This window comes from Chiloscyllium plagiosum, unplaced genomic scaffold (genome assembly GCF_037043375.1).
Source record: "Chiloscyllium plagiosum isolate Xiang-an unplaced genomic scaffold, Cpla_swu_hap1 HiC_scaffold_27, whole genome shotgun sequence".
In the NCBI taxonomy this organism is placed as follows: Eukaryota; Metazoa; Chordata; class Chondrichthyes; order Orectolobiformes; family Hemiscylliidae; genus Chiloscyllium; species Chiloscyllium plagiosum.
In genome coordinates this window covers 49,768,451-49,795,681 of record NW_028270165.1, presented here as the reverse complement: position 1 = coordinate 49,795,681, position 27,231 = coordinate 49,768,451, and the positions used below count along the sequence as shown (strand labels likewise).

At 45.7% G+C, this 27,231-nt stretch overlaps 2 protein-coding genes and 1 long non-coding RNA gene across 8 annotated transcripts in view; 1 reads left to right on the top strand and 2 right to left on the bottom strand.

The window, feature by feature from the left end:
* Positions 1-27,231, bottom strand: part of LOC148143985 (uncharacterized) — a 143,320-nt gene that overhangs the window by 102,504 nt on the left and 13,585 nt on the right. The gene's annotated exons all lie outside the window — the stretch shown is intronic.
* The window catches only part of LOC148143986 (uncharacterized), an 81,522-nt gene that overhangs the window by 50,771 nt on the left and 3,520 nt on the right, over positions 1-27,231 (bottom strand). Inside the window, exons 2-3 of one of the 4 annotated variants that reach the window (XR_015751358.1) lie at positions 18,849-19,047; positions 9,265-10,531 (exon numbers count right to left, since the gene is read on the bottom strand). The gene's annotated coding sequence lies outside the window, so the exon portion shown is untranslated. Of the gene's footprint in view, positions 1-9,264; positions 10,532-18,848; positions 19,048-27,231 lie in introns of those variants that run through there. The other 3 variants (XR_015751359.1, XR_015751360.1, XM_087974547.1) reach the window with 3 other exon arrangements.
* On the top strand, positions 1,074-27,086 carry LOC148143987 (uncharacterized). 3 transcript variants are annotated; one of them, XR_015751363.1, is made up of 3 exons: positions 1,074-1,954; positions 19,684-19,788; positions 24,791-27,086. It is a non-coding gene; the product is annotated as an uncharacterized LOC148143987 (long non-coding RNA). The 3 variants fall into 3 exon arrangements; XR_015751362.1 differs by lacking the exon at positions 1,074-1,954 and adding an exon at positions 13,023-13,154; XR_015751361.1 differs by lacking the exon at positions 1,074-1,954 and adding an exon at positions 13,186-13,297.

The window sequence follows — 27,231 nt, the reverse complement described above, 5'->3', positions numbered from 1 at the left end:
CCTTTCTCTTCCCACCAATTGCCCCCATCCATTCTCTCTCTCTCCCCACACTCTGCAGTCCCCCATTCGGTCTCTGCTCATACTCTGGACCCCACTCCATTCTCACTCACTCCTCCACAACACACTATCCCCCCATTCTCTCCCCCGGCCCCCATCACATTCTGTCCCTGTTCCGCCAGTCTTTCTCTACCCCACACCCTCTGCCCCCTGTCCATTTTCTCTCTCTCTTTCACTCTCTCTCTCCCTACCCCCCCAACATTCTCTTTTTTTCTCCTGTCCAATCTCCTCCATCAGCCCCTGTCCATTCCTCCAACCAGCCTAAATGCCCCCTGTCCAATTCCTCCTGCGACCCTCAGTGTCTCTTGTCCATTTCCTCCGGCCACCCACAGTGCCCCCTGACCATGCAGTTTGCCCCCTGTCCATTCCCCCCACCACCCACAGTGCCCCCCGACACCAACAGCACCCCTTGTCCATCCCCTCCATCACCCACATCAGCCCCTGTCCATTCCTCCAACCAGCCACAGAACCCCCTATCCATTCTCTCCCCCCACCCCCCCCCCACCACCTACAGTGTCTGTTGTCAATTTCCTCTGGCCACCCGCAGTGCTCCTTGTGCATTCCACACCGGCCACCCACAGTGCCCCGTCCACTCCTTCTCTTCCCCCCCCCCCCCCTCCCCCCCCCAATCCACAGTACCCCTATCCATTCTCCCCGCCACACACTGCACGCCCTGCCCAGTCCCCCTCGCCACCCACAGCACCGGCTGTCAAACCCACACCGCCACCCATAGTACCCCCTGTCCATTCCCCCCATCATCCATAGCTTCACCCCATCCATTCACCCCGCCAACCACAAGTCCCCCATCCATTCCCCCTGCCACCCAGAGCGCCCCCTGTCCATTCCTCCAGACAGCCTCAGTGCCCCCTGTCCATTCTCCCCGCCACCCACTGTGCCCCCGTCCATTCTCCCATGGACTATAACCTGGTGTTGTGTGATTTAAAACCATTTTCAGAAACATCTGAAAGCACGTACTACTTTTTTTAAAAAGAGCTGCTGAAATCTTTCTGAAACTTTCATTGAAGTCTGCGCAGTTAGGCTACAGCCCCTATAAGGGTTGAATGGCCTATACGTAGTCTCGTGAAATTGGTTCCAACTATGTAGAAATAGAGTTGTCGAGCACGTACACAAAGACTTTCAGTCCAGGCTGACCAGATATCCTAATTTAATCTAGTGACCCATTTGCAAGCATTTGGCCCATATCCTTCTAAACCCTTCCTTTTCATATGCTGGAGATCAGAGCTTAAAAATGTGTTGCTGGAAAAGCGCAGCAGGTCAGGCAGCATCAAAGGAACAGGAGAATCGACGTTTCGGGCATAAGCCCTTCTTCAGGAATCCTCATTCCAAACACACACCACCCTCTGTTTAAAAAGTTGCCCCTTAGCTCCCTAATAAATCTTTTCCCACTCATCCTAAATCTATGCCCTCAAGTTCTGGACTCGCTCCCACTACCCTGGGGAAAAGGCATAAAAAAGTTGAATAGCCAGACAATGCAAAAGGAATAAAATCTTAAGCCACAGGAAAAAATGTGATTCTACCCTTTTTTTTTCGATTTGCATTTGGACCCTTAAAAGCTGTCAGTAATAACGGCATCTCCCCAGAGCATACTGCGCATGCTCATCGGTGTCAGTAAGGCGCATCGCATATTTGCCGGTGTCAGCAAATCACAGCGCATGTTCTTTGCTGTCCGCCGAAAAGGCGCGCGACCTACTTTGACGAACCAATAGAATGCCAAGGAGGACCGGAAGAAGACCGGTACTCCTGCCAATCAGAGCCCCCATGTTGTCTGAATGCGGAAGGTGCACCATGAATTTCAGGACCTGCTGCTGATTCTCTGCCTCTGAATGAAGATTCACCTTCACGCCGGACTGCAACTTCTTTCCTCTGTCCAACTTCTGTGAGTGCGGCACTCTCTTTTCCCACCACCGTTTTCCACTTATTTTTAACATTGGGGTCAAGGGCTCTCCCCAAGGGGGTGCTGCGGAGAGCCCTTGACCCCAACATTAGTGACGTGGGGATAGGTGAAGACAGGTAGAGGGTAGGACCTGGTTGATCAATGGGAGGAAGGAATCTGGTTGGCAGGGAGGGGGAGGAGCTGGGACAGGAAGGGAGGTTACTTGAAATTGGAGAACTCAATGTTGAGTCCTCTGAGCTGTAGGCTACCCAGGCAGAAGATGAGGAGGTGTTCCTCCAATTTGCGGTTTGCTTCATTGTGGTAATGGTGAAGGCCTAAGATGGTCATGTCAGAAAGGGCGTGGGAAAGGAAATTAAAATGGATGGTGACTGGGAGGTCCAGTCGGCCTCTGCAGACCCAGCTGTGATGCTCAGCGAACCATTTCCCAAGTTTACACTCGGTCTCCCCGATGTAGAGAAGACTACAGTTGGCAAACACATGGCAAGTGCAGTACCATAATATGAAGTTATAGCCTTTGCTTTGGGGGGAAAAAGCAGAAAAGGTGTGGTGTTTAAATGGTGATATATTGGGATGTGGAGAAAGTGAGAACTGGAGATCAGAGTCGGAAAGTCTGGCAATGAAAAGCACAGCAGGTCAAGCAGCATCCGAGCAGTAGGACAGTCGAAGTTTCGGGCATGAGCCCTTCAGGAATGATGCATGGATGTTCAGAGGGGCATCAGCGTCCTTCTGTGCCAGTTGTCAGACAGGTGCAGCAGGCAATGAGCAAGGCGAGTGGCGTGTTAGCAAGAGGAATTGAGTTCAGAAGTGGGGATGTCTTCCTGCAGTTAGGGTATCATTTAATAAATTCAAGGCTGAGTTAATCTGATGTTTGAACAAGAAAGAAGTGGGCGTTTATGGAGGAAGGCAAGAAAATGGTTTTAAGACCAGTTTAGAACAGTTCCAGAGTCAGACAACACAGAAACAGACCCTTCAGTCCAACTACACCATGCTGACTGTGTTCACAAACAAAACTAGTCCCACCTGTGTGTGTTTGGCCCATATCCCTCTGAACCTTTCCTATTCATGTACTTATCCAAATGTCTTTTAAACATTGTAACTGTACCTGCATCCACCACCGTGTCTGGACATTGATTCCATGCACAAACTACTCTCAAAAGAAAAGGTGCTACTCCAGTTTTTTGAAAATCTTTCTCCACTCATCTTCCTCATTTGCTCTCTAATCTTGAAATCCCCATCCTAGGAAAAGGACACCTGGGGTTCACCTCATCTACCCTACTCATGATTTTATGAACCTCTTTTAAGGTCACCTGTCAACCTCATGTGTTCCAGTGAAGAAAGTCCCAGCCTATCCACCTAGATGTAGGTATAATCATATCCAGTTATGAATTGTTCAATGCTGGTGCAGACTCGAAAGACCGAATGGCCTAGTCCTGCTCCCAACTCTCTCACTCTGTCCAGGACAGCAAGAGGCCCTAAGTCATAGGAGCAGAAATTAGGCCATTCAGCCCATCAGGTCTAATCACCCCATTCAATCGTGGCTGCTAGGTTTCTCAACCCCATTCTCCCTGTAACCCTCGATCCCCTTGATACTCAAGAACCTATCTGTCTCAGTTTTAAATATCCTCAGTGACCTGGCCTCCACAGCCTTCTGTGGAAATAGATTCCACAGATTCACCGCTCTCTGGCTGAAGAAGTTTGTCCGTTCTAAAAGGTCTTCCCTTTACTCTAAGGCTGTGCCCTCTGGCCCGAGTCTGTCCTACCAATGGAACCATCTTCGCAACGTCCACTCTGTCCGGGCTGTTCAAGATTACACCCACCCCCCCCCCCCCCCCCCCCCCCCCCCGAGTGCGGGCCTGTTAATCAGCATGAACCAGACCCTTCAGGATGAGGTACAGCAGGGATTAGGGTCAGCAAAGTGAGAATGGAGGGAGTGTGTGTGGGATGGAGATTTTCAGCTTCTAGGGAATGAGAGAGAAAAGTGAGTTCGCTATAAATTAGAATTGATCGGATGGGCCAAAGAGTGGTAAATGGAATTTAATTTGGAGAAATGTGAGTTGTTGCATTTTGGTCAAGCAATCCAGGCAGGACTGACACAGTTAAGGGGAATGTTGCAGAACAAAGAGTCCTTGGAGTGCAGGTTCCATAGTTCTCAGGTAGACAGGATAGCCTTTGTTGGTCAGAGCATTGAGTAGATGAGTTGGGAGGTCATGTTGTGGCTGTCCAGGATGTTGGTTAAGCCAATTTTGGAATACTGCATTCAGTCCTGATCTCCCTGCTGCAGGAACGATGTTATGAAACTTTGAAAGGGGTCAGAAAAGATATAAGCTATAGGGAGAGGCTGAATAGTCCAGGGACATTTTCCATGGAGCATCAGAGGCTGAGGGGTAAACATATAGGCCTTTGTAATGGGCATGGTGAGGAGGGAAAACCTAAGGTCTTTTCCCCCAGGATAGGGGAGTTCAAGAAAACTAGAAGGCATATGTTTGAGGTGAGAGCAGAATGATTTAACAGGGGTCTGAGGGGCAACCTTTTCACACAGAGGGTGGTGCATGTATGGCACGAACTGCCAGAGGAAGTGGTGGAGATTGACACAATTACAACATTTAAAAGGCATGTGGACGTCTGTCTGTTCTCAGCTCTGCTGGATTTCTGTTGAAGTTTTGACCCCTTCCCCCCCCCCCCCCTCCCCGCCTTTTACACCTTCTGGGACAATAAAAAATTCAGTCAATCAACACCCAACCCACAATCTCCCAGCCTGTCAACCATCCAGGGACTGTGTAGTCACAGCAGGGAATCAAACAAGAAAAATGAAACAACATTAGAAACAAATTGGTGCTCGTGTTTAATGTTTATTCATTAGAAAGTAAACCAGAAATGGGGCTCTCCCAGGATTCGTGTGGTGCCCTACTTGAGGAATTCTTTCTCTCTTACATCGAACTGTTAGTATGCAGCTCTGATTTACAACAATAGTTACATCAACAGGACTAAAGCATCTGTTATCAAATTGGCAGTGATGTACAGCACGGAAATAGAGTTTTTCTCTCTCATGCACACACGCACATACAAGTCCATGGGGGTGAATTTATATTTGCAGAATGATATTTGCAGATACATTCTATTTTGCTCAAAAAATACACAATCTGCAGGCAGTCAATCCATGTAATATATTGTAAATTCCTGTTTGGAAATAGAACCAGTCTGACTCAAGATTGGGGTACAGACAGACTCTGACCTCACACCTTTAATGCATTGTCTGAGCTGAGATGTCACCTCTTGTTATAAAACCTTGTTATCTTGATAAGGTGCCTTGCAGGAAGTTCTGGGATTTACATGTTAATGATGGCTGCAACCCATTCTAGAAGATGAAAGACTTAACAATCCAGGTTTGTTCAATATATCATTTCAGTGGCAGGACACTTTTTTTTTCTATGTGTCTTATGATTTTATTTTCCGCAACCACCTGATGAAGGATCAGTGCTCCGAAAGCTAGTCCTTCCAAATAAATGTGTTGGACTATAACCTGGTGGTGTGTGTTTTTTCAACTTTGACCAGATGCGGGTGGATTGACCATGCTAAATTACCCACGGTGCCCAGGGATGTGCAGGTTAGGTGTATTAGTCAGGGTTAAATGTAGAGCAATAGGGGTAAGGGAATGGCTGTGGGTGGGTTACCCTTCAGAGGATCGGTTTGGACTTGTTGGGCCGAGTGGCCTGCTTCCACACTGTGGGGATTCTCTGAAGGGAAGGGATTTTTGCAAACACACTTTTCTTTTGCTTTACAAAATCAGACCTGCTCACTCTCAGCAGTATCCCAGTGTTAGGAAAGATATTAACTTTCAGGTGGAGTTATCCAAAATTCAGAGAGATGTCTGTCTTGATGTTTTTGCTTTTCTGCCCTTGTAAGGTCCTGAATCAGCACCTTCAGGAGAATTAGTAGAGGAGAGGGAGAGATGGTGCTTTCAATTTTGTGGAACAACAAAAGAAAGGAATATTCCACAAAGTAGAATTGCTTGTTCTGAATTTCTACCCTGCACTGACAGTGATGACCTTTGTAATTTGTTTTTAACAGTGTATTTGAAGATCTGAAGCTTCAAAATCAACAGATGAAGGGCTTATGCCCGAAACGTTGACTCTCCTGCTCCTCGGATGCTGCCTGACCTGTTGTGCTTTTCCAGTGCCACACTTTTCGACTCTGACTGTCCAGCGTCTGCAGTTCTCACTTTGACGTCAATGTCTGACAGTCACTCAATCTATCAGGACTGCAACGGTTTTCAACCATGATTCTGTGAGAAGGAGCAAAGCTTTTTGGTTCCTGTTTAGTACGTTTTCAGCATCAGTGGGATTGGATGAGAGACCCTACTGTTGCTGCGCTCTGAGTGTGGAGCCTGAAACAGTTGTACGGCCTGGGAAGAGGAATTCACGGTGGGGAGGGGCTCCACACGTATTTGTGTGTAACTGAAGCTCCGTCATGGAGAAACCAGAGGAATCCAGCCCCGTGGAGAAACCATGGAAGTGTGGCGACTGCAGGAAAAGCTTCCGTGTCCCGAGTGTCCTGGAGACTCATCAGCGCAGTCACACTGGGGAAAGCCCGTTCCCCTGTCCCGTCTGCGGGAAGGGCTTCAGCACTTCCTCCACTCTGCTAACCCACCAGCGGATCCACACGGGGGAGAGGCCCTTCAGCTGCGCCGAGTGTGGGAATTCTCTTACCCAGGCCTCTGTCCTGCTAACCCACCGGCGGATCCACACGGGAGAGAGGCCCTTCAGCTGCCCCGAGTGTGGGAAGGCCTTCAGCAATTCCTCCAACAGGCTGAAACACCAGCGGGTCCACACGGGGGCGAGGCCCTTCAGCTGTTCCGAGTGCAGGAAGAGATTTACCCAGGCCTCCAATTTGCTGACCCATCTGCGGGGACACACGGGGGAGAGGCCCTTCAGCTGCCCCCTGTGCGGGAAGGGCTACACACGCTCTACCAACCTCCGGAGGCACCAGCGAGTTCACATACCATCGCAGGGGGATTGAAGGAGCGACGGCTGAGTGCCGTTATCGACTGGACTGTCAACCCAGTTCCGGGGGCTCCCGGGTTTGAATCCCACTGCAGCAGATGGTGCGATACGGGGTATGGGTTGAAATTGCAGAGTGAGGCAATACTTCCTCCGAGTTAAGGCTGTACCAAGGATCCAATTACAAAGGGATAACTTGGTGGTGACCAATAGTAAAAAAAGTGAGGTGGGTTGGGGGGTGGTGGGGTAGCGTGTGCGTTTTGACCTTGAGCTGTTTAAAAAGCAGCTACGTTTTCTCTGCCTTTTTGCTGAGGGGGTTTGAAGCTGTAACAAAGTTGGATCTCAATAAAGGTTACCTGAATTTACCCCTTGGCTCAGACTCTTATTGAAAGCTTTGAGCTCCAAGAGGTTTTTGTTTTAAAGCTGCTCATTTCTTTCAGCCTCCTGCACTAAGCTTCCAATGTCGTGTATCAGGTGGAGTGGTGAATGAGCAGCCTGTTTTGTTAGAAATTGTAAATTTTTCCAGGAGTGCAGAGTGTGTCATTTCATCGGCGTCGTAAAGTTTACTGGCAGCATCGGGAGGTGTGGCTGTGTTCACTAGAAATGATGTGGAGGAGCCGGTGGTGGACTGGCCTGGATGAAGTTAAAAATCACACAACACCAGGTTATAGTCCAACAGGTTTATTTGGAAGCACTAGCTTTCAGAGCACTGCTCCTTCATCGGGTAGCTGTGGCGCATGATCATTAGATTCAGATTTTATAGCAGAAGATCACAGTGTCATGCAACTGATAGGGTGTATTGAACGAACCAAGATTGCTGTTAAGTCTTTCACCTTTTAGAATGTGTTGCAGGTTTCAGTTCATTAACATGTAAATCCCAGAACATCTTATAATTCACGTACTCAAGATGACTTAAGCTTTTTTTAAAAAAAAAGTGACAACTCAGCCTCGATAAAGGTGTGAGGTTCAAGTCTGTCAATGTCCCAATTTTGAATCAAACTGGTTCTATTTCCAAAGTAGGAATTTATAAAATATTATATGGATTGACTGCCTACAGACTGTGCACTTTTTGAGCTAAATTGAATGTATCTGCAAACATAATTCTGCCAATACAAATTTGCCCAAGAGGTGATCTGTGGATGTGAGTTTGTGCTTGAGAGTGCACGTAAGAGTGTATGCATGCTTGGTAAAGTGAGAGTGTGATGGCGCATATGCCTGAGAGTCTGTTGGGGGGGGGCGTATGTGTAGGTGTCTGAGAGAACACGTGTGTATGAGTGAGGTATGAATAAAAGTGAGGGCTTGCGTTTTGCTAAAACAAGGAAGGGCGGGACTTGTACAGTTAATGGTAGGGCCCTGTGTCATGCTGTAAAAGAGAGACATGGTGGGGTTCAGGTACACAGTTCTTTGAAAGTTGCATCGCTGCTAGACAGGGTGGTCAAGAAGGCATTAAGCATACTTGCCTTCATTGTTCCCCCCACTGCGTATAGGGGTTGGGGCATCATGTTGAGGTTGTACAGGGATGTTGGTGAGGCCACTTTCAGAGTACTGAGTATGGTTCTGGTGGCCCTGTAATAGGAAGAATAAGATTTACCAGGATGTTGCCAGGACTGGAGGGTTTGAGTTATAATGAGAGGCTGGGACTTTTTTAACTGGAGCACAGGAGGTTGGGGGGTGACATTATTGAGATTGATAAAATCATGAGGAGTGGAGGCTCTTCCTTAGCGTAGGGGAGCTCAAGACTCGGGGGCATACTTCTTTAAAGTGAGAGGAGAGAGATTTAAAAGGAACCTGAGGGTCAAGGTTTTGGCAGGGTGATTTGTGTGGGGAATTAACTTGCTGAGGATGTGGTAGATGCAGGTATATTTAAAAAGTTTAAATAACATTTGGATGGGTACATGAATAGAAAGGTTTAGAGGGATATGGGCCAAACGCAGGCAAGTGGGACTAACTTAGTTTGGGAACTCTGGTTGCCATGGATGAGTTAGACCGAAGGGTCTGTTTCTGTGCAGTATACCTCTCTGAACCAGAAGTGATCTTATTGAAACCAGTAGAATTCTTAAAAGGGGCTTGACAGGATAGATGCCGATAAAATGCTCCTTTGTGGTGGGAGTCATAGAATCCTGACAATGTGGAAACAGGCCATTCAGCCCATCTATTCCACACTGGCCCTCTGAAGAGCATCCCACCCATACCCACCCCCTTACTCCGTATTTCCCATGGCCAATCCACCCTAAGTTCCACATCCCTGGTCACTATGGGTAATTTAGGACAGCCTATCCACCCTAACCTCTACACCCTAATCTGTAAATTACCTTCTCAAAAATGTAATTTAAATGTAGAGTTTTTCTCTAAGAAAAATGTTCGTCTGACTCCACATTCGGGCACAGACAGAATTCTCAATTATTGTTAGACAAGCTCTGCATTTGAATGACATTCTTGAGAAGGTAACAAAAAAGTAGTTCTGGGATTAACAAACCAAAGAGCAGAAACCTATTCTAAAAGATGAAGGATTTAATCTAAAATTGTTTGAGTCACATTTCCATGACACTGGATTCCATTGGATATAAATTGTCATCGTGCTCTCATTCTCCACAACCACCTGATGAAGGAGCAGTGCTCCGAAAGCTAATGCTTCCAAACAAACCTGCTGGATTATAACCTGGTGGTGTGTGATTTTTAACTTTATCCATGGGAAAACACATGAGTTGTGGGACCGGTAATAGTTCTTATTTTGTGATCTATTCCAAGTGAAATTTCTCCTCTGCGCAGGCACGGGTGAACAGTTTGTATTCTGTGCGAGATCAGGCTAGCAGCTTTTAAATCTTATGTCAAGCAGCAGAAACAAACTGTCGAACAGCAATTGTATTCCGAGAGTGGTACTTCCAGCTCTGGTAATCCTGTTGCATCAACAGAGAGAGGGAGAGGATGTCACATCTAAAGAACAGACGAAAAGTTATTTTGCTTGTTGAGTCGGCTCTGCACTCAGATGAGACTGGATACTGCTTATAATGGATCATAATTAAATGCTACAATGGAACACCTTAAATTCAAGGAATTTTGAAAGGGCAAATGAACAGGAACTTTGAATAGAGATGTTCTTTCATTTCTAACCTTGGTTGACCCGTATGAGGCATTTTTATTGAGAGCTCCATAATCATCTTCCTGCTGGATTTTTTTTCGGGGCAAACAATTTCTGGTTAAAGAAATTCTGTATCCTGGGAAGGCAGGGAAATAAAAATACAAACGGGCTGTTAAAAGCATTTGAATTGTGGGCCGACGAGCTCTCGTGGGAGCAGTGCATTTGCCAAAAACATTTCTGAGGAATTCTGTTAACAGTTGCACTGAAAATAGTTTTCCTCACTGAACTTTAAACAGGTATTGAGAACGTTCCGCATTATAGATTGTATTCTTGAGGACTGGAGGAGGATTGAACTTGCCAACGTGAACCACACTTTGCAGAGAGAGGAAATTTCTCCGGATGAAAGAGGTTGATGGAAGTCCACAATTGTCAGATTATTTCATGAAAATAACAGCTGGTATGGGGATCCCAGAAGAGGGGCGTCTGTAATGAGCACACAGAAACAAACCCTTCAGTTCAGGCCAGCCAGATATCCTAAATTAATCTAGTGACCCATTTGCCAGCATTTGGCCCATATCCCTCTGAATCCTTCCTATTCATGTCCCTATCCAGATGAATTTTTTTCTTCGCAGAGTACTTGGGTGATAGCCAAGATATGCTATTACTCAGCCTTTCCCCACTGTGCTTAACCATTCCTTCATGCTAATTGTAGCTGGAGACGCCTGAAATCTGAAAAGGATTTCCTGAAAAAAAAAGGTTAATTCAAGATTGGGCTCAGTGATGGATTTTCTAAAGCTTGGCTATTGCAGTTTTCAAGCTGACAGAAAAAACTTTCAGTTGTTGTTGTCCAAGGCAGAGCAGATATTCTTTTAAGGTATAATTGAGGTATCTACCTTCTTTACAGTGTTTTTCCATCATTACCAGTGATTGTCCATCATTTGGTATATTGAGCATCATCTTTTTGTGATTCAACAGATATGACTTGAGTGAATTCTGTAAGATGCTTTTGTATTTTATTTAACTTTACTTGGTTCTTTGCCGTAAAGATTTACTTTTCACGTCATTGGTATTAAAATATTTCAATGTATAACAATGAAACAGCTCAGTTATTCTGAAATTATTTCAATTCGTTGGTCAATTGCAAAATAGCTGCATAACTGTTGTCAAAATTGATACCCCGGAAGCTATTTTGTTTAGTATATTTCCTTTGTAAAGATCTTATCCAAATTATAAAATGATTGTATTTTCATATGAAATAAAATTTGCAGTGTTTTATTAAATGGTTGAAAGTAACTTTGTACTTAATTGCTCCGTTTGGGATTAAACATTGTGACTTTGATAAAAGTGATCTTTCACAATTTATGGTGAATCTATTAACAAACAAATGTTGCCATTTGCTGTTGAATAACCACAAATTCAATTTGAAATTCTTGAATGAGTTGAATAAGGGGTAAAACGTAAATATTTATTGCACTTTTCAGAAATTCTCTGCACTGCCATTGTATTTGGTTAAACAAGATATGTGTCTCTCTTTATAACTTTGTTTCTTTGATATTTTATTTATCAGTGGTATTGCCCAAATAGCCTTAAAACATTTTTGGCATTTGGCGAAGATGTGAGTTTTCAGTCGGGCAACGTCATTCAATTGTGAAACAATCTGATGATTAAATTAAATACATATACGAACATCAACATGTAGAATTACCAATGAAATGTGAAATGTAAACTGTGGCTGCTCTTAATTTGGTGCAGACTGAATATCAATTGAAATGATAAGAATAAATAGCAATAATGGCACTGTGCACAAACTGTATGTAGCGTGAGGTCAGAATTTTTCTGATCATTTAATTCCGACACATGCAGTGACGGCAGCACCATGATCTGTTTTGTTTGTTTATGGAATGTGAGCATCACTTGCAGAGCCAGTATTTGACTGCAAGGAACACAGATATGAATATTGGGTGAGGACAAGATGAGGTTGAGTTGCAAGGTCTACTGTAGCGTAACAAATTGTACTGGCTTCCACTGTACCCTGACAAGACAGAGACTTTGGGAGGAGAACAAAATAGGAATTTCTACTTAAATATTGATGCTCCCATTTAGATCTCTCAGAAGGAGATTGTTTGGTCCATCAATTCTGCAATGGCTCTTTTGAATTATTTCCCTGCATCCACATATATCTGGAATCGGTTTATTTTCAAGAATTTTGCAATTACCTTTGCCATTTACTGGTTCCATCACCCCTTCAAGATCATTCCAAATCGTAACAACTTGCTTATTTTCTTAAAAATTAAACCATCTCACGGCCACCCCCACCCCCTTTTGAAAAATGGCTGCACTATTTCCAATATGGTCATGCTTTCTAAATATTACCATGGACTTCTTTTTATGAACAAGTCTCTTCAGATTTCAACGTATCTTTTTAAACATAAAAATGCCCCTTTACATGTAGCTCAGCCCTTTAAATGTGTTATGTTCCTCTCAGCGCAATCTTGCCCCTCGATAATGTATATTTACTCCTTTAGATATGAATATGTCTCTTAAAGGGATATTTCTGCTTAGAAATAGGGCAACGTCTCTTCAAAATGTAGAATCATTTAGATATAACTGCGTCACTTTACATATTAAGATATCCCTTTGAAATATAATCTTCTCCATTTAAATCTGTTTATTTGCAGAAATAGCCCGTTAAAATGTCCACGTCCCTTTAAAATGCAGATTTCCCCCTTTAGATATCGGAATATCTGTTTAAATTGAGCCGTGAGCTTTCCCAATGTAGACAGGGCTCCTGGAAACGTGGCAGTGTCCCCCCTGCAGCTGCAGAACGAGACAGGAGAGTTTGTTTTTGTGAATGAGCAGTTGTAGCGCGAGGTGCTGTTGCTTGGTGACGGTGAGGCTCCCCCGGCCCCGCCCATCCCCCCGTGCAGACGTCACGCGGGGGCGAAGGCGGTTGGGAGGAGAAGTCGCTCGAGCAGGGAAGCGGCGGCCGTTAGGAAAATGGCGCCGCGCGGCCCGGGGCAGACACCCGTCACTGGGCACCGCCGCCTTCCTGGTGCAGCTGCTGTGTCACGGCCACACCGGCCGGCTGTACAGCAGGCAGGAGCCGGTGAGCATTCTGGAGGCGGATGGGGTTAATGGCCTGCTTGGGAACTCGTCGGCCGCCTGGGTGGTGGAGTTCTACTGGTCGTGGGGCGGCCCCTGTGTCAACTATGGGGCCACCTGGAAGGTACTGGGCCCGGGAGGTGAAAGGTGAGGCAGGTTGTGGGGGGGACGGAGGGGAAGGAATGTGGGGCCTGTCCTGTCATAGTGACATTTTACACTCACTTTCCATCTGCTTTTACTGGCGCTTGTGCTGTTTACCCCTCACTGTGTGTTCAATCCTTGTGCTGTTTGCCCCTCACTGTTTGTTTAATCCTTGTGCTGTTTGCTCTTTGCTGTTACTTGTGCAATTGCTGAGGTTTGTGTGTAAATACTAGTGAAGGAGATTATGCACCAGCATGTATATGTTCCTCAGTTATTGAAGGGGCAGGACCTGTTGAGAATGGTTAGTAAAGTATGTGGTGTACTAAGCCTTGTCAACATGGATATAGTTAGTTATTTGTGAAAGTATACTCTTTATTATTTAGATTCGGAGATGTACAGCACAGAAACAGACCTTTTTGGACCTCCCCATCCATGCTGACCAGATATCCGAAATTAATCTAGTCCCATTTGCCAGCACGTGGCTCACATCCATCTAAATCCTTCCTATTCAGATGCCTTTTAAATGCTGTAATTGCACCAGCCTCCACCACTTTGCCAATTGAGACACAGGCATGGTCCAACTTTTTCAGCGTCTGTCTTCTCCCTGGATTCACTCCCATTCTTTTCAGTTGCTCCAAGTCAACAATTGAACCCCAGAATGAAACGTAAATGGAAAAGGGGGATCATTCCAAACATGCACCAACCCATGCTCTGATTGGAAAAGTTGCCCCTTCAATACCTTTTGTATCTTCCTGCTTTCACCCTAAATCTATGCCCTCTAGTTCTGAATTTTACCCCAACACTGGGGAAAAGACATAAAAACATTGAGCAACCAGACAAATGCAAAAGCTATAAAACATCGAGCCACATGGGGGGGGGGGGGGGGGGAGAATTATGGCTCTACCCTTTTTGTTCTGATTAGCATTTGTACACCTAATATCTGTCAAGAACACCAGCATCGCCACAGAGCATATTGTGTACACTCCTCAGTGTCAAAACACAGGGCGCATGTTTGCCGGCGTCACCAAAACATTGGGCATGTTCCTCGCTGTCGGCAGATAAAGGGCGAGACCTACTTTTGATGGACAAATAAGGAGCACTGGAGGACCGGAAGGAGACTTGTCCTCCTGACGTTCAGATCTCCCCTATCGGTGAATGCGGAAGGTGGACCATGAGCTTCTGAAGCTCCTGCTCTTCTCTCTGAATGAAGAGCTTCACCCCAGACTGCAACTTCCTTCCTCTGTCCAATATCTGTGAGTATGGCACTCTCTTCTCACCCCCTTTTCCATTTATTGACTTGGAGCAACTGAAAGGAATGGGAGTGAATCGAGGGAGGAGACAGACTCTGGAAAGGTTGGTCCAGGCCTGTGTCTCAATTGGCAAAATAGACAGACAGGAGATTGGAAGAACGCAGCAAGCCAGGCAGTAACAGGAGGTGGAGAAGTCGACATTTTGGGTGTAACCCTTGTTAAGGACTGGGGGTGGATACAGGGAGAACTGCAGAACAAGGGTGTGCTGGGGGCAGGGTGATGAAGTGGGGATAGGTGGAGACAGGTAGAGTGTACGACCTGGTTGGTGAATGGGAGGAAGGAATCTAGTTGGTGGCAGGCTGGGAAGGGAGTTGTGGGATGAGTAGGCAGGTTATTTGAAATTGGAAAATTCAATGTTGAATCCTCCGGGCTGTGGACTGCTCAGGCAGAAGATGAGGTGTTCCTCCAATTTGCGGTTTGGTTCGTTGTGGCAATGGAGGAAGCTAAAGATGGTCATGTCAGAAAGGGAATGAGAAGGCGAATTAAAATGGGTGGTGACTGGGAGGTCCGGTCGGCCTTTGCAGACGTGGCTGTGATGCAAGTTTAAACCCAGTCTCCCCGATGGAGGGAAGACCACAGTTGGCAAACACATGGCAAATACAGTACCCCAATGTAAAGTTACAGCCTTTGCTGTGAAAATAAACAGAAAGGTGTATTGTTTAAATGGTGATATATTGGGATATGGAGAAAGTGAGGACTGGAGATTAGAGTCAAAAAGTGTGGTGCTGGAAAAGCACAGCAGGTCAAGCAGCATCCGAGCAGTAGGACAGTCGAAGTTTTGGGCACAAGCCCTTCATCAGGAATGACGCGTGGATGTTCAGAGGGGCATCAGTGTCCTTCTGTGCCAGTTGTCAGACAGGTGCAGCAGGCAATGAGCAAGGCGAGTGGCGTGTTAGCAAGAGGAATTGAGTTCAGAAGTGGGAATGTCTTCCTACAGTCAGGGGGTCATTGAATATATTCAAGGCTGAGTTCATCTGATTTTTATGTGGATGTTTATGGGGATGGCAAGAAAATGGTTTTAAGACAAGTATAGAACAGTTTGAGTCAGACAGCACAGAAACAGACCCTTCAGTCCAACTAGTCCATGTTGACTGTTCTCAAACTAAACCAGTCCCACCTGCCTGTGTTTTGGCCCATATCCCTCTGAACATTTCCTAATCATGTACTTATCCAAATGTCTTTTAAACATTGTAACTGTACCTGCATCCACCACTTCCTCTAGACATTCAGTCCACACAAAATTGTGCCCTTCAAGTCTTTTTAAAATCTCTTTCTCCTCTCACCTTCAAAATTTGCTCCCTTGAAATCCCTACCCCGGGGAAGGACATCCATCGTTCATCTCCTCAGTCCCCTCATGATTTTATAAACCTCGATAAGGTCACCTCTCCACCTCCTATGCTCCGGTGAAAAAGTCCCAGCCTATCCACCTAGATGTAGATAGATCCATATCCTGTCATGATCTGTTCAATGCTGCTACCAATTCTCACGGAGTGTCCACGACAGCAAGAGTCCACAAGACAAAGGAAGAAATTAGGCCACCAGGTCTGCTCATTCCATTCAATTATGGTTGATCAGTTTCTCAATCCCTTTCTTCCACTTTTAGCAAAGTGAAAATGGAGAGAGTGAATGTGGGGTGGAGATTTTCAGCTTAGAGGGAATGAGAGAGGAAAGAGAGTTCACTATAAATTAGAATTTATGGGATCGGTAGGTGAGCCGAAGAGTTGCAGTTGGAGTTTAATTTGGAGAAATCGGAGGTTTACATTTTGGTCAAGCAATCCAGGAAGGACTGACATTTAAGGGGAGTGTTGCAGAATAAAGAAACCTTGGAGTGCAGGTTCATAGTTCCTTGAAAGTGGAGTCTCACGTGGAGAGAATAATGAATTTAGTTTGCTTCATTGTTCAGGGCATTGAGTATAGGAGTTGGAAGGTCATGTTATACATCCTTCCCTCTTGAACGTGTGGTATCTAACTGCTTAATTGTTTCTAGTGAATACAGCCCACATCTCCTGCTGCTGCCATAATATGGTTTGTTTGGAAGCACTAACTTTCAGAGTGCTGCTCCTTCAGGTGGTTGTGGAGACGAAGGTCATGATCACAGAATTTATAGCCAACGGAGTCCAGTTCATGGAGATGTGATACATTAAACAATTTAGATTAAATCTTCCATCTTTTAGAATGGGGCTCTGTTCTTTGGTATGTTAATCCCAGAACTTGTTTTCAGTAACTTTCTCAAGAACGTAATTTAAATGCAGAGCTTTTCTATCAAAAATGTCAGGCTGACGCGACATTGGGACCCAGACAGAATTCACACCTATTGGTGGGTCGGCTGGGACTTTTTTCACTGGAGCACAGGAGGTTGAAAGGTGAAGGTATCGGGTGCCTCATTAGCAAGTTTGCACATGGTACTCAGATTGATGGAATATCAGATAGTGAAGGGGACTGTCAGATGATACAGTAGAATATAGATTGGAGAGTTGGGAAGAGAAATGGCAGATGGAGTTCAATCCAGACACACGTGAGGTGATGCATTTTGGAAGATGCAATTCAAGAGCGAGCTATACAGTAAATGGAAAGGTCTTGGGGGAAATTGATGTACAGAGAGGTCTGGGTGTTCAGGTCTATTGTTCTCTGAAGGTGGCAACGCATGTCAGTAGAGTGGTCAAGGCAGCATACAACACGCGTTCCATCATCGGACGGATTGAGTAAAAGAGTTGGCAGGTCATGTTAAAGTTATAAGATTTTGGTTCGGCCACATTTGGAATACTGCGTACAATTCCAGTCGCCAGATTTCCAAAAGGATGTGGATGCTTTGGAGAGGGTGCAGAGGAGGTTCACCAGGATGTTGCCTGTTATGGACAGTGCTAGCTATGAGGAGAGGTTGAGGGGGGGGGGACTTGATTGAGGCCTATAAAACCATGAGAGGTGTAGACAGGGGTAGATAGGAAGAATACTTTTTCCCAGAGGGGGAGACTTAATTACTAGGGGTCACGAGTTCAAAGTAAGAGGGGAAAGGTTTGAGGGAGATAAACATGGAAAGTTCTTTACGTAGAGGGTGGTGGGTGCCTCAAATGCATCGCCAGTGGAGGTGGTAGGGGTGGGATCGATTTCATCATTTAAGATGTATCTAGACAGATATATGAATGGGCAGGGAGCAAAGGGATACAGATCCTTAGAAATTAGGCAGCAGGTTTAAATCGAGGATCTTGATCAGCATAGCCTTGGAGGGCTAAAAGGCCTGTTCCTGTGCTGTAAGGTTCTTTGTTCTCTTTATAGAGGTTGACAAAACCATGAGGGGCATAGATAAGGTGAACGGCCTGTGTCGTTTCAAGATTAGAGAGCAAATTAAGGGGAGAGGAGAAAGATTTTAAAAACACATGAGGAGCACCTTTTTATTAACAGCGAGTGGTTTGTGTGGAATGAATGTCCAGAGGAAATGGTGGATGCAGGTTGAGTAACAACGTTTAAAGGACATTTGGATAAGTGCATGAACAGGAAAGGTTCAGAGGAATATGGGCCAGACACAGGCAGGTGGGACTAGTTTAATTTGTGAATATAGTCAGCATGGACTAGTTGGGCTGAAGGGTCTGTTTCTGTGCTGTCTGACTCTATAACTGTTCTATACTGGTCTTAATCATTTTACTTGCCTTCCCCCATTAACATCCACTTCATTGTTGTTCTAAAATCAGATGAACTCAGCCTTGAATATATTCAATGACCCCCTAACTTCCGGAAGACTTCTGAACTCAATTACTCTCGCTAATATACCACTTGCTTTGCTGATTGCTTGCTGCACCCATTTGACAACTGGCAGTGAATTGTGTGGAAGGACACTGAGGCCCCTTTGTATATCCACACAGCATTCCTGATGAAGGGCTCATGTCTGAAATGTCGATTCTCCTGCTCCTCGGATGCTGTCTGACCTGCTGTGCTTTTCCAGTGCCACACTTTTCGACTCTGATCTCCAGCATCTGCTGTCCTCACTTTCTCCACATCCCAATATATCACCATTTAAACAACGCACCTCCTTTCAGCAGTTATTTTTTCATAAGAGGCTATAACTTCACACTGTGGGACTGCATTTGCCGTGCGTTTGCCAATTGAGACTCAGACCTGGACCAACGTTTCCTGACTCTGTTCCCTCCCTGGAATCACACGCTTTCTTTTCAGTTGCTGCAAGTCAACAATTGAACTCCAGAATGAAAAAATGAAATGGAAAAGAGGTTAAGAAAAGAGAGTGCCGTACTCACAGATGGTGGATAGAGGAAGGAAGTTGTAGTCCGAGATGAAGCTCGATCTTCATTCGGAGAGAGAGGAGCAGCTTCAGAAGCTCATGGTCTACCTTCCGTTTTCAGACAATTGGGGAGCTCTGATTGGCAGGAGGACCAGGCTCCTTGCGGTCCTCCCTGGCTTCCCATTAGTCCATTTGAAGAAGGATTTGCGCCGTTTCTGCAGACAGTGAAGACAATGGTTAACGAATATAAATGAGAGGAATAACCTAAGAGGGTTTGCCAAATATAAGGGTCAGGAGGAAGGGTCCCAAATAGTTGCTCTAACCGGTCCCGTAGCGGTGGAGGAAGTCGAACATGCCATTAAGGCGATGGACGTGAAAACTGCTGCGGGGCCGGATGGAGTGACGATGGGAGATATAATTAAAGTTTTCAATAAGGATAATTCGCTGCTGCCCAGGATATATTCTATTTGGGTTATAAAGGGCAAGATTCCTGACCAACTTAAGGTCAGTAGGACAGTGCTTATTCCGAAAGTTTTGCTGAACCGGCGAACATGCGCAGTATGATCTATGGAGATACTGTTCCTGACGGATTTAAAGTGTCCAAATGTCACATTTTCTCCACCCTCCTCCCCACCTTCGCTCGACATAACTGCGCGCACCCCTTGCTATTTTTGATGTTCATCTTACCTACACCCCTCATGATTTTATAAATTCAATGAGGTCACCCCTCAACCTCCTGTGCTCCAGTGAAAAGAGTCTCAGCCTCTCTTTCTAACTCAAACCCTCCAGTCTTGGTAACATCCTGGTAAGTCTTTACCGAACCCCCTCTAATAGTATTCTTCCTATTACAGGGCCACCAGAAGCGTTCTCAGTACTCTGCAAGTGGCCTCACCAACATCTTGTACAACATCTAAATGATGTCCCAGCTCCTTTATTCAATGGTGTGAACAATTAAGGTAAGTGTGCTGAATGCCTTCTGAACCACCCTTCCAACCAGTGATGCAACTTTCAATGAAGCATGTACCTGAACCCCCCCCCCCAAATCCCTCTGTACAAGCCCTGCCCTTCCTTAATTCCTTGCAAAATGCAACCCCTCACTTTTATCTATACCTCTCTCATACACATGCTGTCTTTCAGACGTACACCCCGCTCCCCCCCAACACACACACCCTCTCACAGGCTTATACTCCATCACACTCACTTTACCAAGCATGTGCACACATACTCTCTTACATGCACTCTCACACACGCACACGTACCTATAACGATGGGGTGAATTTGCATTTGCAGAGTTATATGTGCAATTTTGCGCAAAAGATGCACAATATGCAGTTGGTCAATCCATGTAATATTTTATAAATTCCTACTTTGGAAATAGAACAAGTCCGATTTAAGATTGGGATACTGACACACCTTTCATGCATTTTCTGGGCTGAGATGTCACCTGTTTTAAAAGAACCTTAAGTGATCTTGAGAATATGACTTAATAATAACTCTGGGATGTTCACATTAATGAACTACAACCTACAACCCATTCTAAAAGATGAAAGACTTAACAGCAATCTACATTTGTTCAATACATCATGTCAGTTGCATGATACTCGATCTTTTGCTATAAACTCTGTCTTATGATCCTGCACCACAGCTACCCGATGAAGGAAAGCTAGTGCTTCCAAATAAACCTGTTGGACTATAACCCGGTTTCGTGATTTTTAAACTTTGTCCAACCTAGTCCAATACCCGCATCTCCACCTCGTTTCTAGCGAACATAGCCCATACCTCCCAGTGCTGCCAGTAATCTGCCGAGGAAACGATGCAGTACCTGCACTCCTGAAAAATGTACAATTTCTAATGATCTTAACTACTAATTCACTGCTCCATCTGATACATGACATTGGAAACTCCGTGCAGGAGGCTGAAAGAATGAGCAGCTTTAAAACAAAAACAGCTTGGAGCTCATAGCTTTCAATGAGAGCCTGAGCCTGGCAGTACGTTAAGGTAACCTTTATTGTGACCCAACATTGTTACAGCTTCAGATTCCCCCAGCAAAAAGGCAGAGAAAGAGTAGCTGATTTTTTTTTAACAGCTCAGGGTCAAAGTGCATATATACCCGCCACCTCACTTTCTTTACTATTGGTCAGCACCGAGTTGTCCCTTTGTAATTGGATCCTTGGTACTTGTTGTGGTTCTGTTCGCCGAGCTGGGAATTTGTGTTGCAGATGTTTCGTCCCCTGTCTAGGTGACATCCTTAGTGCTTGGGAGCCTCCTGTGAAGCGCTTCTGTGATGTTTCCTCCGGCATTTATAGTGATCCTTGGTACAGCCGCAACCCGTAGGAAATATTGCCTCACTCGGCAATTTCAACCCATACATGTCTCCAAGTAAGTTTCTCTTTGCGCATTTGCTGTTGGGGGGGGCAGTGTAGAGTCAAAAACACTGCTGTGCGTCTGGAGACATGTGTAGGCCAGACCGGGTAAAGGATGCAGTTGGGATGACTGAGTGAATCCTTTTCCTCCAATGACAGTTTCCTTCCCTAAAAAGGAAGTGAGTGAATCAGATGGAGGTTTTCTCCTCCCACCACACCTCCCCCCACCCCCTGAAAAATGGTTTCACCGTTAAATTCCGAACTCCAGATTTCTGACCAGATTCCAAATCCGCCATCTGTTAACGGGATTCAAACCAGTGAGTCCCCAGAACTGGGTTGATAGTCCAGTTGATTATTGCACTGAGCCGTTGCTCCTTCAATCCCCCTGCGATGGCACTTGAACTCGCTGGCGCCTCCGCAGGGGGGAGGAGTGGGTGAAGCTACTCCCGCACTCGGGGCAGCTGAAGGGCCTCTTCCCTGTGTGGACCCGCTGGCCTGTCAGCAGGGCGAAGGCCTGCATACAGCCCTTCCCACACTCAGGGCAGCTAAAGGGCCTCACCCCCGTGTGGACTCACCCGTGGGTCAGCAGGTGAGATGAATTTTTAGATTAGATTTTAGATTAGATTACAGTGTGGAAACAGGCCCTTCGGCCCAACAAGTCCACACCGACCCGCCGAAGCGAAACCCACCCATACCCCTACATTTACCCCTTACCTAACACTACAGGCAATTTAGTATGGCCAATTCACCTGACCCTGCACATCTTTGGCTGGTGGGAGGAAACCGGAGCACCCGGAGGAAACCCACGCAGACACGGGGAGAACGTGCAAACTCCACAATGTCAGTCGCCTGAGGCGGGAATTGAACCCGGGTCTCTGGCGCTGTGAGGCAGCAGTGCTAACCACTGTGCCACCGTGCCGCCCACTAATTGCTGAAGCCCTTACTGCACTCGGGGCAGTATAATGACCTCTCCCTGGTGTGACAGTGCCGAATAGTCTCCAGGACAGACTGGGCACAGAAGCCTTTCCTGCAGTCGCCACACTTCCACGGTTTCTCCATGGCCGAACCTTCAGTCGCGCACACACACGTGTACAGCCCCTCCCTACCGTGAATTCCTCTTTCCAGTCTGTGTAACTGTTTTCGGCTCCACATACACTGTGCTGCAACAGTAGGGAGGCAGCAAGAGGGGGCAGGGCAAGGCCAACAGCAGGCTCCCACACTACACCGGAGTTGCCTTGCACAGTTTGCAAAACTCCCTTCCCCATCAGAGAATCCCCACAGTGTAGAAGACTCCACACCAACCCTCCGAAGGGTAACCCACCCAAACCCATTCCCCGACCCCTACTGCTCAACATTTACCCCCTGATTAATGCACCTAACCTGCACATCCCTGAGCACTCTGCGTAATTTCGTACTGTCAATCTACCTGAACCTGGACAAAGTTAAAAATTACACAACACCAGCAGTTTGTTTGGAAACACTAGCATTCGGAGCACTGCTTCTTCATCAGGTGGTTGTGGAGAATAAGATCATAAGGCACAGAATGTATGAAAAACATTAGTGTCCTGCCACTGAAATGATATATTGAACAATCCTGGATTGTTAAGTCTTTCATATTTTAGAATAGATTGCAGTAATCATTAATCTGTAAATTCCAGAACTTCCTGTCAAGCATCTTCATGATAGCCTAAGGTTTTCATAACAAAAGGTGACATCTCAGCTCAGACAATGCATTAAAGGTGAGGTCAGAGTCTGTCTGTCGTCCAGTTTCAGTCAGACTGGTTATAGAGTCAGCACGGAAACAGACTCTTCGGTCCAACTCTTATATGCCAACTAGATATCCCAACTGAGCTGAAAATGTGTTGCTGGAAAAGCGCAGCAGGTCAGGCAGCATCCAGGGAACAGGAGAATCGACGTTTCGGGCATAAGCCCTTCTTGGATTTCTGAAGAAGGGCTTATGCCCGAAACGTCGATTCTCCTGTTCCCTGGATGCTGCCTGACCTGCTGCGCTTTTCCAGCAACACATTTTCAGCTCTGATCTCCAGCATCTGCAGTCCTCACTTTCTCCTCCAACTAGATATCCCAACCCAATCTAGTCCCACCTGCTAGCACCTGGCCCATATCCCTCCAGTTGCCTCTTAAATGTTGCAATTGTACCACCTCCACCACTTCCTCTGGCAGCTCATTCCATACACGTTCCACCCTCTGAGTGAAAACGTTGCCCCTTAGGTCTCTTTCATATCTTTCCCCTCTCACCGCAACCCTATGCCCTCTAGTTCTGAACTCCCCCACCCCAGGGAAAATACTTTTTCTATCTATCCTATCCATGTCCCTCATGATTTTATAAACCTCTATAAGGTCAACCCCCAGCCTCTGATGCTCCAGAGAAAACAGCCCCACATGTTCAGTTTCTCCCTATAGCTCAAATCCTCTAATCCTGGCAATATCCTTGTAAATCTTTTCTGAACCCTTTCAAGTTTCACAACATCTTTCCGTTAGGAAGGAGACCAGAACTGCATGCAGTATTCCAAATGTGGCCTAACCAATGTCCTGTACAGCCGCAACATGACCTCCCAACTCCTGTACTCCATACTCTGACCAATAAAGGAAAGCATGCCAAACGCCATCTTCACTATCCTGTTGACCTGCGACTCCACTTTCATGGAGCTATGAACCTGCACTCCAAGGTCTCTTTGTTCAGGAATACTCCCTAGACCTGAAATCCAAGCTGACGCCAGACTACCCTGTGATCAGTGCTTTGATTAGCAGTGCCAACCCTCTGCCTTTACCGAGCTTGCCATATGACTATTCCCTCTAGATTCAGGATCCAATCCTTGTCATCCTGAAGCCATGCCTCTGTAAGGAGTCTCAGATCATAATTATTCTCTTCGATGTGTACAGTCAATTTTGTTACAATGCAATGCACATCAGACATGCCGTTTCCAGTTTCAATTTTTGTGATCTTCAGAATCCAGTTTTGATCGCTGGTACATTTACTCTCCTTGTCCCTTTCTATTGTTCTCTGATCATTTTCCACATCACTACATTGCTCACTGGCCTCGATTTGGATTGGCCATGCTAAATTGCCCAGAATGTCCAGGGATGCATAGGTTAGATGGGTTAGCCATGGGAAATACAGGGTTATAGTTTCATAGTAATAGAAGCAGGAGTAGGCCATTTGGCCTGTCCAGCCTGCTCCACCATTCATTAAGATCATGGCAGATATATCCATCGATTCAGCTCCTCCTCCCTGCATTGTCCTAATTACCCTAATTCCCTGACCATGAAAACCCATCCACCTGTGTCTTGAATGTACTTAATAAAGCTGCCTCTCTTCGTTGGGCAGAGAATTCCATAGATTGACTGCTGTGTGGGAAAAGCAGTTCCTCCTCATCTGTCCTAAATCTACCCTCCCCCACCCCCTCAACTTGAGGCCTGGTCTCATCCACCAGCAGAAATGACTGGATAGGGCACGGCTTCATTCCCACAGTGCAATGAATTCCCGCTTTCTACCAAAATCCCAGATGTACTCCCTCACTCAGTTGCTGTCTCACAAACGAAAGACTTCATTGTAACTTCTTTTAATCCCATTAAGGGCACAACATCTTGGAAAGCTACTCTGAAAGTCCAACCACACTTCTGCATTCACCGAAGACAATTACAACATGGAAACAGACCCTTCAGCCCAACTCATCTGTGCCTAACAAGATATCCTAAATTAGTCTTGTTTCATTTGTCTACATGTGGCGCATATCCCTCTAAGCTCTTCCTATTCATGTACCCCTCCAGATGCCTTTTAAATGTTGTGGAAGGCAAGAAAATAGTTTGAAGACCACGACAGAACAGTTACAATCAGACAGCACTTCAGCGCAACTATTCCATGCTGACTATGTTCTCAAACTAAACTAGTGCCACTTGGCAGTTTTTGGCCCATATCCATCCGCACCGTGTCTGTTCATGTACTTATGGAAATGTCTGTTGCATCTGTGCGTGCATCCACCACGTCCTCTTTACATTCACTCCATACATGAACCACTCTGTTTATAAACAAACCTTTTCTGATTCTGTCCACTCCGTGAATTCATTCCCTTTCCTTTTTTTGCTGCAAGTCATAAATTGAAGCCCAGAATGAAAAAAATGGAAAAGGAGTTGAGAGGAGAGTGCCGTACTCTCAGATGGTTGACAGAATAAGGAGGTTGCAGTCTGGAGCAAACTCAATCTTCATGGAGAGAGGGGGAGAGGGGGAGCAGCAGGAGCAGCTTCCAACGTCTGCATTCAGACAATAGGAAGGCTCTGATTGGCTGGAGGACTAGTCACCTTCTGGTCCTCCAGGGCTCCTGACTGGCTCTTTCACCCAATAAAGAAGCTCGTGCTTCCGAATAAACCAGTTGGATGATAACCTGATGTCGTGTGATTTTTAACTTTATGTACCTGAACTCTTCCCCACCCCACCCCACCCTACCCCACCCAGTGTCTCTGTTCTCCAACACGACGCAGGAGCCTATCATTAACTGCACAAGTCCTGCTCTTCCTTGTTTTAGCAAAATAAAACCCCTTGCCTTCATCTGTTGCTCTCTCAGACACGCACACACACTGTCTCACAGGCTTGTACTTCATCAAGCACACACTTCATTAGCATGCATAAGTCTATGGAGTGAATTTGCATTTGCAGATATATTCAATTTTGCTCAAAAAGCACACAAACTGCAGGTAGTCAATCCATATAATATTTTATAAATTCCCAGTTTGGTTAATAGAACCAGTCTGATTCAAGATTGGGATACAGACTCGAACCTCACACCTTTTGTGCAGTATCTGAGCTGAGATATCACCTATTTTTATAAAACCTTAACCCATCTCGAGAAAGTAAATTAAAAGTAGTTCTGGAGTTTATATATTAATGAACTGAAACCTGCAACTATGGAAAATAAAGAACAATGAAAGCATGGGAAAGATTAAAGCATGAAGACCACTGGCAATCTGTGGAAGGCAAGATAGGATAAGCATAGTGGAATTTTCTTACACCAATTAGCAGAGTAAGGTTAAGACTGAAAGGTCACTATGGAGAGATGAGATAACACAAGTAATAAAGCAAGATTAGATTAGATTAGATTACTTACAGTGTGGAAACAGGCCCTTCGGCCCAGCAAGTCCACACCGACCCGCCGAAGCGTAACCCACCCAGACCCATTCTCTTACATTTACCCCTTCACCTAACACTACGGGCAATTTAGCATGGCCAATTCACCTAACCTGCACATTTTTTGGATTGTGGGAGGAAACCGGAGCACCCGGAGGAAACCCACGCAGACACGGGGAGAATGTGCAAACTCCACACAGAGAGTCGCCTGAGGCGGGAATTGAACCCGGGTCTCTGGCGCTGTGAAGCAGCAGTGCTAACCACTGTGCTACCGTGCCGCCCACTAAGTTTCTCTGTTAAGTTTCTCTGCAAGTGCAAGTTTCTCTGTTAAGTGTTATTATGACAGGATTGGGACAATAAGTATTTGGGACATGACATTAAGATATCTAATTAATAGTTAATAGAGTCAGCTTGAGACAGGAGACTATTGTGACAGATGGAATAGCTAAATATCTCTCATGACAGGTTAGTCTGGAATGCAAAGATCACTGTAGCAGAGTTAGCAATAAATATCTAACCGTGACATTAGAATAACATTAAGTAGAATGTACAACTAAAGAGATAATGGAACTAACATCACTGGTTTATTGTATGGCTAGAGTGAGGTACTTAGCTTATCATGTCCAACTATATTAATCAAACAGAAACATGATAAAAATCCACGGACCCTGAGGTTCGGGGGAATTCGAGAATCTGCTTTCTCAGTGTCACGGTTTTTTGTTTGCAAATAAAAGACCTACTTCTTGAAGAACTCTCTGCGTCTCCTGGTGGTTCTCTACATTTTCTCCACAACAAATTTGGCGCTGCGAGCAGGGTTGTGCAGAGACCCACCTGGACAGAGGGCGGCAGTAACAGGGTGCTTGTTGGTCCACCAGGGGCATTCCCGAGACTGACAG